We start from the raw sequence: 399 nt of genomic DNA on the forward strand, positions 1-399 counted from the left end.
CACTGTTTAAGCTTATAAAAATTTAAAATAATGATTTCACATCTATAGTAAATAAATCTTTGATTCTCTAAAACAGGGGTCCCCAGACTTACCGGCGTTTGGGCCGGTTCCCACCGCGCCGATTGCGCGGCGGGCCGGAGGATGGGGGAGTGCGCGCCCGTGCGCACGGGTGCTTACTGGCGCAGCGGCGCGCTTCCAGGGTGGAAAAAGCGCCGAAAATCCGTTGTGCGCATGCGTGTGGGCCTCCCCCGACCCGGAAGTGCACCAGAAATGACCTTTTCTGGGTCGGGAGAGGCCCATACGCATGCGCACAATGGATTTTCGGCGCTTTTTTCCTGACCCGGAAGAGCGCTGCCGCGCTGCGCACCGTAAGAGCGGGTGGCGGTCGTCGCGGGCCGG

The sequence above is a fragment of the Zootoca vivipara genome, chromosome 6 (assembly GCF_963506605.1).
Source record: "Zootoca vivipara chromosome 6, rZooViv1.1, whole genome shotgun sequence".
Lineage (NCBI taxonomy): Eukaryota > Metazoa > Chordata > Lepidosauria > Squamata > Lacertidae > Zootoca > Zootoca vivipara.